We start from the raw sequence: 10363 nt of genomic DNA, 5'->3' as shown, positions 1-10363 counted from the left end.
AGAGGGAGAGGGAGAGGGAGAGGGAGAGAGAGAGAGAGCTTATTTTTAAAAATATTGGCTGATAACTTCCCTGATCTGGGGAAGGGAACAGACTTACAGATCTATGAATGCCAGAGTGTTCCAAATAAAGAGGATTTGGAGAGACCCATTTAAGGCATATTATAATTAAACTGCCAAAGGATAAAGAAAAGGAAAGAATCTTAAAAGCAGCAAGAGAAAAGCAACTTGTTTCGTGCAACAAGTTGTATATGTACCCCCATAAGACCATCAGTGGGTTTTTTAGCAGGGACTTTGCAGGACAGAAGTGGGCGACAGAATATTTTCAAAGTAGAAGAAAGAAAAAAAGAAAGGAAGAAGGAAAAGGAAGGAAGGAAGGAAAGAAGGAAGAAAGAAAGAAGGAAAGAAAGAAGGAAAGAAAGAAGGAGAAAAAGAAGGAAAGAAAGAAGGAAAGGAAAGGAAGAAAATGTTGCCAATGGAGAATATTCTGGCAAAAATATCCTTCAGATTTGGAGAGAGAGTTTTCCAGACAAACAAAAGCTAAAGGAGTTTATCACCACTGGACTGGCCTTACAAAACATATTGAAGTGTTCTTCAAGCTGGAATTAAGTGATCCTAATTAGTAACGAGAAACATAAGAAGGCATAAAACTCACTGGTAAAAGTAACTATATAGTTCAACTCAGAATACTGTAAAGTTATAACATTGATGGGTAAGTCACTTATAATTCTACTATAAGGATTAAAAGACCAAAGTATTAATAATAACCTCAATAATTTGTTAATGGTTACACAACATAAAAAGATAAATTGTGACAAAAATGTGGGTGGGGGAGTGTAAAAATGTAGAGCTTCAAAGTTATGTTATCAGCTTAAAATAGCCTTATATTTTATGTAAGCATCATGGTAACCACAAAGCAAAAACCTATCGTAGATGCACAGAAGAGAAATGACTTTAAGAATACCACTACAGAAAATCATTAAATCGCAAAGGAAGAAACCAAGAGAGGATCAAAAGAACAAAGCAGTTACAAAACAACCAGAAAAACAACAAAATAGCAATATCAAGTCCATTTCTAACAATCGTTACATGTAAATGGGCTATATTCTCATAAAAGACAAAGTAGCTGAATGGATAAAACAAACAAAACCAAAACCAAAACAAAAGATGAAAAAAATCCAAGACCCACCTGTATGCTGCCTACAAGAAACTCACTTCAGGGAATTCCCTGGTGGTCCAGTGGTTAGGATGCCATGCTCTCACTGATGAGGGCATGGATTCACTCCCTGGTCGGGGAACTAACACCTCACAAGCTGTGCAGCACAGCCCAAACAAACAAACAAAACAAAACACACACACACACACACAAAAACAACAAAAAACAAACAAAACCTCACTTCAGCTTTAAGGATACACATAGACTGAAAGTGAAAGGATTAGAAAAGATATTCCAAACAAATAGAAATCAAAAGAAGGCAAGGTAGCTAAATTTACATTAGACAAAACAGACTTTAAGTCAAAGACTAACAGGTAACAAAGAAGGTCATCATATAATGATAGAGGGTTCAATTTATCAGTAGAACAAAACATCAGTAAATATTTATGCAGCTAACAAAGGAGCACCTAAATATATAAATTCAGTGTTAACATACATGAAAGGAGTAATATATAAGCAGCACAATAATAGTAGGGGAGTTCAATATCCCACTTTCATTAAAGGATACATCATCCAGACAGAAAATCAATAAGGAAACACAGGCCTTAAATGACACATTAGACTAGATGGACTTAATTGATATTTACAGAGCATTCCATCAAACAGCAGCAGAATACACATTCTTTTCAAGCGCACGTGAAATATTCCCCAGGATAGATTATGTTAGGCCACAAAGCAAGCCCCAATAAATTTAAGATTGAAATCATATAAATAAACACTGACAACGAAAGATCAGAAAGAGAAATTAAGGGAACAATCCCATTTCCCATCACATCAAAAAGAATGAAATACCTAGGTATAAACCTACCTAAGGAAGCAAAAGACCTGTAGGAGCGCACATGGGCAGCAGCAGGCAGTAATTGCTCCCTCTGCTATCCCAGGAGTGCACGGCCTGTCGCCGCCAGTGAGAGACACAGGAGCAGGCGCCAAGCACTGCTCCTGCTGTCCTGGGAGTGCGTGGGCCGCTGCCATGGCTGGGAGACCTGTGAGTGGGTGCCAATCGCTGCCCCTGCCGTACTGGGAGAGCGCACAGGCCGCCGCACCTGCACACCACCTATCAATGGGATAATGGCCAGCACACACTGAGGAAAGAGGCAGCAAGCATCCACACTAAAAGCAGCCCCTTGATTCTGGACAAGATGGGAGAGTAGAAGGACTTCAGCTCACCTCTCCTTATGAAAACACTAAAATCACAGCTCGCTCCTGAACAACCATCAACAAAAAAGACTGGAACCTACCAAAAAAGATATTTTACATCCAAAGACAAAGAAGAAGTCACGACGAGACAGCAGGGGGCGCTTTTGCAATATAATCAAATCCTATACCTGCTGAGTGGGCAACCCACAAACTGGAAAATAATTATATTGCAGATGTTCTCCCACAGCAGTGAGAGTTCTGAGCCCCATGTAAGGCTCCCCAGCCTGAGGATCTGGCACTGGGAGGAGGAACCCTGAGAGCATTTGGCTTTGTAGTCCAGTGGGGCTTGAATGCAGGAGCTCCACAGGACTGGGGGAAACAGAGACTCCACTCTCAGAGGGCACACACAAGATTTCATGTGCACTGGGACACAGCACAAAGCAGTGGCTACATAGGAGCCTCTGCCAGACATAACTGTGTGTCTTGGAGGGTCTCCTGGGGAGACAGGGGTTGGCTGTGGCTCACTGTGGGGGGAAGGACACTGGTGGCTTGGCCCCAGGGAATATCAATCATCATGAGCTCTCCTGGAGGTCACCATTTTGGCACTGAGACCTGGCCCAAGTCAGTAGTCTGCAGACTCCACTGCTGGGACGCCTGAGCCCAAACAGCAAGGAAGCGGGGGCACACAGCCCCACCCATCATCATACAGGCTGCCTAAAGATGTACTTCGCTAACAGCCACCTCTAAACACATCACTTGACATAGCCCTGTCCATCAGAGGGACAAGACCCAGATCCACCCACCAGTGGGCAAGCACACGGGTCCCTCCCACCAGGAAGTTTACACAAGCCCCTGGACCAACCTCACCCACCAGGGGGCAGACAGCAGAAGCAAGAGGAACTACGATCCTGCAGCCTGTGGAAAGGAGATCACAAACACAGAAAGTTAGATAAAATGAGATGGCAGAGAAACATGTTCCAGATGAAGGAACAAGGTAAAAACCCAGAAGAACAATTAAGTGAAGTGGTGACAATCTACTTGAAAAAGAATTCAGACTAATGATAGTAAAGATATCTAAGATCTCAGAAAAAGAATGGAGAGACAGACTGAGAAGATAAGAAATGTTTACCAAAGAGCTAGAAGAACAGAGAGGAACAATACAATAACTGAAATGAAAACTACACTAGAAGGAATCAATAGCAGAATAAATGAGGCAGAAGAACAAATAAGTGAGCTGGAAGAGAGTGGTGGAAATCACTGTTGCAGAACAGAAGAAAAAAGAATGGAAAGAAATGAGGATAGTCTCAGAGACCTCTGGGACAACACTGAATGCACCAATGCATTCTAGGGGTCCCAGAAGGAGAAGAGAGGGAGAAAGGGCCCGAGAAAATATTTGAAGATTATAGCCAAAAACATCCCTAACATGGGAAAGGAAACACTTGCTCAAGTCCAGGAAGTGTAGAGAGTCCCATACAGCAGAAACCCAAGGAGGAACATGCCGAGACACATATAAATCAAACTCACAAAAACTAAAGACAAAGAGAAAATCTTAAAAGCAACAAGGGAAAACCAACAAATAACATACAAGGGAATCCCCATAAGGTTATCAGCTGATTTTTCAGCAGAGACTCTGCAGGCCAGAGGGGAGTGGCATGATATAGATAGATACATATTGATATTTATTTATTTTTGGCACATAACAGATTTTATTGAGTCAGTTTGTTATTTACATACTCATAAGGGATTTTAAAAAGAAGTTAAATGGAAGATGTTCTCAACAGACAGAAATAAGATATTCAAATCTACTGTTCCAGTTTATAGCTCACATATAAATAAAATAAACATGATCTGAAAATAGTTGCACAGTGTGTGCTTCAAAGCCAGCCAATGAAAAGCAACATCTCCCTTTTTCTATGGCTGATGGCACTCCAAAGACACTACCTTTTCTTTTTTTTTCTTTTTTAAGGAGACTGACCTCTCAGTTACACTGGTGTTTAGCACCATTGCTGGTTCTCCCAGGTCCGCAGTGTAACTTTTATTTGCAGAATGCCATTGTGGTTCAAGGCACGGCCTTCCAGTGGGCTTACTACTCCCAGCAGCACAGGGCTGCAGAAAGTGCCTTCACTCTGAGTGAAATTACAGCTTCCCATGCTCGAGCTCTGAGCACAGCCTCAAAGTCAATCCCTATCACACTGCAAGGGTGGGCATGAGAAATCCCACTTTTCAAGAGCTTAGAGGGCAGGAAGGATTTGGGACTCCATGCATGCCTTTCTGTGCTTTTTAGAGGTTCACACACCACATGCACCTGGCCTGTGTCTGGAGAGGGTTGTGGCAGAGCCCAAGCCCAGCCCTGAGCCCAGAAGAATAACAAAGGAGACTTGCCCACCTTTGCTCCTGGGGGCAGCACATGCCCAGTTGCCAGCCCATGCCCAGTTGCCAGCCCCACCCTTCTTTGGCAGTGTGCCCTTCCCCCACAACATGGCCCCCATGGCTGGGCGAAACCGTGGCCATGCCACAAAATGGCACCTGTGTCACAAGATGACAGCTGGGCCAGGCCCCAAGTGGGCACTGGAGGGGAAATTAAAGGTGCTGCAGAGAAATTAAAGGTGCCATGGATCCCATCCCTAGTGCAGCAATGCAAGCCTGAGCTTCCTCTTGATGGTGGTCAGGGCCCCCAGCCCTCCTTGGGCACAGGCACACCTCCGTGGCCACGTGGAGACACCCTGGCCTTCCCATACCACCCCACCCAGCAGCACCATCCTCTGCCCTCTCAAGTCCAAAGACTTGGCAACTTTGTGCCTGGGCTGCCTTTTCCCTTCCAAACAGCCCCCTCTTCAGGAGGCTCTTACTTAAGGGCATACAAACTGGAAAGAACTGAGCATGGCACACCTGCTAGGTGACACTTGTCTGCCAAGGACACCCTTTTGGTTGGACGGGGGGAGGGAGCACCCCTTTCCTAGGGTCTCCACACTCGCAGCTTAACTCCAGGCCACCAAAGTAAAGATAGGAAAGGGGAATCAAAGAGTCCCCTGATGAGGAGAAATTAAGGAAAAGGCGCCAAAGTCCCATAGCAGGCCTTCAGCAGCCATGTTGAATTCCAACGCTCTGAGTCCACACCCAAGAGAGCAGTGAAGAGCCACCAGTGGCCCACTGCATGCAGGCACTTTAGAGCATGGATGTCAGCTTTCACTCCACCACGCAAACATCCAGTGAGTGTCTTAGGATTTTCATCGTTCCCTCCTGCTCTCTCCCTTCTCCCTGTGGTGAGGGGTATCAGGGGGTGGGCACAGGCAGAAGGAGCAGCTGCTGTCATCCCCATGCTTCTTCCTCAGGCATGAGGGTCTTGGTGGGCTTGGGCTTTGCTTTGGTCATGGCTTGATGGATGGAGGCAGGGCAGTGGCAGTGTGCTTTGGATTTTTTGCTTTTCCTTCTCCTAAATGCTTGCTTCCCTGCACTCTCTATCCCCCAGCTTCCCTTGAGCTCTGACTTTCCAGAAACTTCTCAGGGAAACTCAGCAAAAATCTGCAGGCTCTGACACCACCTCTCTCCTGGAGCATGCACGATGCACTCACATGATATGTTTAAAGTGATGAAAGGGAAGAACCTACAACCAAGAATACTCTACCCAGCAAGGGTCTCAGTCAGATTTGACCGAGGAATCAAAAGATTTACAGACAAGCAAAAGGTAATAGAATTCAGCACCACAAAACCAACTTTACAACAAATGCTAAAGGAACTTTTCTAGGCAGAACAGAAAAAGCCACAAGTAGAAAAAAGAAAATTACAAATGGGAAAGGTCACTGGTAAAGGCAAACATACAGTAAAGTTAGGAAATTATCCACACACAAATATGATATCAAAACCAGGAATCATGAGAAGAAGAGAGTACAAATGCAGGATATTGGAAATGCATTTGAAATTAAGAGACCAGCAATTTAAAACAATCTTGTTTATATATAGACTGCTATATCAAAACCTCATGGGAACTGCAAACCAAAAATATGTAATAGATTCACACACACAAGAAAAAGCAATCCAAAGATGGTCATCAAATCACAAGAGAAGCTGAAAGGAAGAAAAAATAGCCACAAAAACAAACCCCAAACAATTAACAAAATAGAAATAGAACTTACATGTTGATAATTACCTTAAATGTAAATGGATTAAATACTCCAACCAAAAGACATAAACTGGCTGAATGAATACAAAAATAAGACCCATATATATGCTGTCTACAAAAGACCCACTTCAGATCTAAGGACACATACAGACTGAAAGTGAGGGGATGGAAAAAGGTATTCCATGCAAATGGAAATCCAAAGAAAACTGGAAGAGCAACACTCAGACAAAATAGAGTTAGAAATAAAGACTGTTACAAGAGACAAGGAAGGACACTACATAATGATCAAAGGGTAAATCCAAGAAGACATAATAATTATAAACATATATACACCCAACATAGGAGCATCTCAATATATAAGGCAAATGCTAACAGCCCTAAAAGGGGACATCAACAGTAACACAATAATAGTGGGGGAATTTTACACCCCACTTACATCAATGGACAGATCATCCAGGAAGAAATTCAATAAGGAAACAGTCCTTAAATGACACATTAGATCAGATGGACTTAATTGATATTTACAGAACATTCCATCCAAAAGCAGTAGAATACACATTCTTCTCAAGTGCACATGGAACATTCTCCAGGATTGATCATATGGTGGGCCACAAAGCAAACCTCAGTAAATTTAAGAAAACTAAAATCATATCAAGGGTCTTTTCCAACCACAGTGTTATGAGATTAGAAATCAACTACAAGAAAAAAAAAACCTAAAAAACACAAACACGTGGATACTAAAAAATATGCTACTAAACAAGCAATGGCTCACCAAGGAAATCAAAGAAGAAATAAAAAAATACCTGGAGACAAATGACAATGAAAACATGACAATCCAAAACGTATGGGATGCAACAAAAGCAGTTCTAAGAGGGAAGTTTATATCAATACAATCTTACATCAGGAAACAAGAAAAATCTCAAATAAACAACCTAACCTTACACCTAAAGCAATTAGAGAAAGAAGAACGAACAAAACCCAAAGTTAGTAGAAAGAAAGAAAACATAAAGATGAGAGCAGAAATACATGAAATAGAAATGAAGAAAATAATAGAAAAGATGAAACTAAAAGCTGGTTCTTTGATAACATAAACAAAATTGATCAACCTTTAGCCAGACTTATCAAGAAAAAAAGGGAGAGGGCCCAAATCAATAAAATTAGGAACAAAAAAGGAGAAGTTACAACACAACAGAAATACACAGGATCATGAGAGACTACTACAAGCAACTATATGCCAACAAAATGGAATACCTAGAAGAAATGGGCCAATTTTTAGAAAGGTACAATCTTCCAAAACTGAACCAGGGGGAAATAGAAAACATGAACAGACCAATCACAAGTACTGAAATTGAAACTGTGATTTTAAAACTCCCAACAAACAAAAGTCCAGGACCAGATGGCTTCACAGGTGAATTCTATCAAACATTTAGAGAAGAGTTAACACCTATCCTTCTCAAACTATTCCAAAAAATTGCAGAGGGAGGAACACTCCCAAACTCATTCTACTGAGGCCACCATCACCCTGATACCAAAAGGAGACAAAAATACCACAGAAAATGAAAATTACAGGCTAGGACTTCCCTGGTGGTGCAGTGGTTAAGAATCTGCCTGCCAATGCAGGGGACATGGTTTCGAGCCCTGGTCCAGGAAGATCCCACGTGCCGCAGAGCAACTAAGCCTGTTCACCACAACTACTGAAGCCCATGCACCTAGAGCCTGTGCTCTGTAACAAGAGAAGCCACTGCAATGAGAAGCCCACTCACCGTGACGAAGAGTAGCCCCTGCTTGCTGCAACTAGAGAAAGCCCGTGTGCAACAAAGAAGACCCAACGCAGCCAAAAATAAATAAGTAAATAAATAAGAAAATTACAGGCTAATATCAGTGATGAACATAGATGCAAAAATCCTCAACAAAATACTAGCAAACCTAATCCAACAACACATTAAAAGGATCATAAACCAAGATCAAGTGGGATTTATCCCAGGGATGCAAAGATTCTTCAATATCCGCAAATCAAGCAGTGTTGTACACAACAAATTGAAGAATAAAAGCCATATGATCATCTCAATAGATACAGAAAAAGCTTTTGACAAAATTCAACACCCATTTATGATAAAAGCTCTCTAGGAAGTGGGCATAGACAGAACCTACCTCAAGATAATAAAGGCCATATATGACAAACACCACAGCAAACATCATTCTTAATGGTGAAAAACTGAAAGCATTTCCTCTAAGATCAGGAACGAGACAGGCTGTCCATTCTCACCACTTTTATTCAACATAATTTTGGAAGTCTTAGCCATGGCAATCAAAGAAGAAAATGAAATAAAAAGAATCCAAATTGGAAAAGAAGTAAAATTGTCACTGTTTGCAGATGACATGATACTATCCATAGAAAATCCTAAAAATGCTATTAAAAAACTACTAGAGCTCATCAATGAATTCAGTAAGGTTTCAGGATACAAAATTAATACACAGAAATCTCTTGCATTCCTATACAATCACAGTGGAAGTTCAGAAAGAGAAATTAAGGAAACAATCCCATTCACCATTGCATCAAAAAGAATAAAATACCTGGGAGGTATTTTACCTAACCTACCTAACAAGGCAAAAGGAAACTATAAGACATTGATGAAAGAAATCAAAGACAACACAAACAAATGGAAAGATATACCATGATATCGGATTGGAAGAATGAATATTGTCAAAATGACTGTACTACCCAAGGCAATCTACAGATTCAATGCAATCCCTATCAAATTACCAATGGCAGACTGAGCTGGAGGAATCAAACATCCTGATTTCAGTCTATGCTACAAAGCTACAGTAACCAAAACAGTATAGTACTGGCACAAAACAGAAATATAGATCAATGGAACAGGATAGAAAACCCAGAGATGAACCCACACACCTTTGGTCAATTAATCTATGACAAAGGAGGCAAGAATATACAATGAAGAAATGACAGTCTTTTTAATAAGTGGTGCTGTGAAAACTGGACAGCTACATGTAAAATAATGAAATTAGAACATTCCCTAACACCATATACAAAAAAAACTCAAAATGGATTGAAGACTTAAATGTAAGACAGGATGTTATAAAACTCTTAGAGGAAAACATAGGCAGAACACTCTGACATAAATCGAAGCAAGATCTTCTTTGATCCACCACCTAGAGTAATGAAAATCAAAACAAAAATAAACAAATGGGAACTAATTAAACCTAAAGGCTTTTGCACAGCAAAGGAAACCATAAACAAAGTGAAAAGACAATCCACAGAATGGGGGAAAATATTTGCAAACTAAGCCGCCAACAATGGATTAATCTCCAAAACATACAAACAGCTCATGCAGCCCTATATATATAAAAAAATTAAAAATAAAAAATGGGCAGAAGATCTAAATAGACATTCCTCCAAATAAGACATACAGATGGCTAAAAAGCACATGAAAAGCTGATCAGCATTGCTTATTAGAGAAATTCAAAAACTACAATGAGGTATCACCTCACACAGGTCAGAATGGATATCATTACAAAGTTCACAAACAATAAATGCTGGAAACATGGATCGTCCTCGAGATTGTCATACTAAGTGAAGTAAGTCAGACAGAGAAAGTGAAATATGATATCACTTATATGTGGAATAAAAAAAATGATACAAACGAACTTATTTACAAAACAGTTACTGGGGGGAAGGGTGGGGGGAAGCGATAGTTAGGGAGTTTGGGATTGACATGTACACACTCTTATATTTAAAATGGATAACCAAAAAGGACCTACTATATAGCACAGGGAACTCTGCTCAATATAATGTAACAACCCAAATGGAAAAAGAATTTGAAAAAGAAGAGATACATGTATATATATAACTGAATCACTTTGCTATACACCTG

The sequence above is a fragment of the Monodon monoceros genome, unplaced genomic scaffold, assembly GCF_005190385.1.
Source record: "Monodon monoceros isolate NGI ecotype Baffin Bay Population unplaced genomic scaffold, NGI_Narwhal_1 Super_Scaffold_21, whole genome shotgun sequence".
Classification (NCBI taxonomy): Eukaryota; Metazoa; Chordata; class Mammalia; order Artiodactyla; family Monodontidae; genus Monodon; species Monodon monoceros.
The sequence above is the reverse complement of the archived record's forward strand: the minus strand, read 5'-3'. Positions refer to the sequence as shown.